The sequence below is a fragment of the Xyrauchen texanus genome, chromosome 43 (assembly GCF_025860055.1).
Source record: "Xyrauchen texanus isolate HMW12.3.18 chromosome 43, RBS_HiC_50CHRs, whole genome shotgun sequence".
Taxonomy (NCBI): domain Eukaryota; kingdom Metazoa; phylum Chordata; class Actinopteri; order Cypriniformes; family Catostomidae; genus Xyrauchen; species Xyrauchen texanus.
In genome coordinates, this window is record NC_068318.1 from 27322992 (window position 1) to 27323434 (window position 443).

The window sequence follows — 443 nt, forward strand, 5'->3', positions numbered from 1 at the left end:
GAGTATAACACATATGACTCAGGCAGAGTGGAAAAACCTTACATTACCTTTGATAGTGAAAGTAAATCAACATGAACCTTGAGTCACATGCCTTTCATTTGCAAATTAAATCTAATTCAGAGATCTGGTGCCAAACCTCCTTATGAACAATGGTGAGATGACTAACTCATCTGGTGAAGTGATTAGCAGAACATTTGTATATTACTCATTTGCATTTGAATGAAACGGACGTCAATGAGTCTTTTCTTTTAAAGCGTCTCCTCTGGGACTATCCACTAGAGTTTTGTTGCTTTTGTCCATGCCTGTTAGCTTTGAAGCCATCCGTATTGCTAATATACTTCTAAATGTTGTCAAAATTCACTATTAGCAGATATATGCATTTAGAATTTACCCTTCCTTCTCTTCAAGGAAAATAGATGAAAAATATTGATGACTCATCTCAC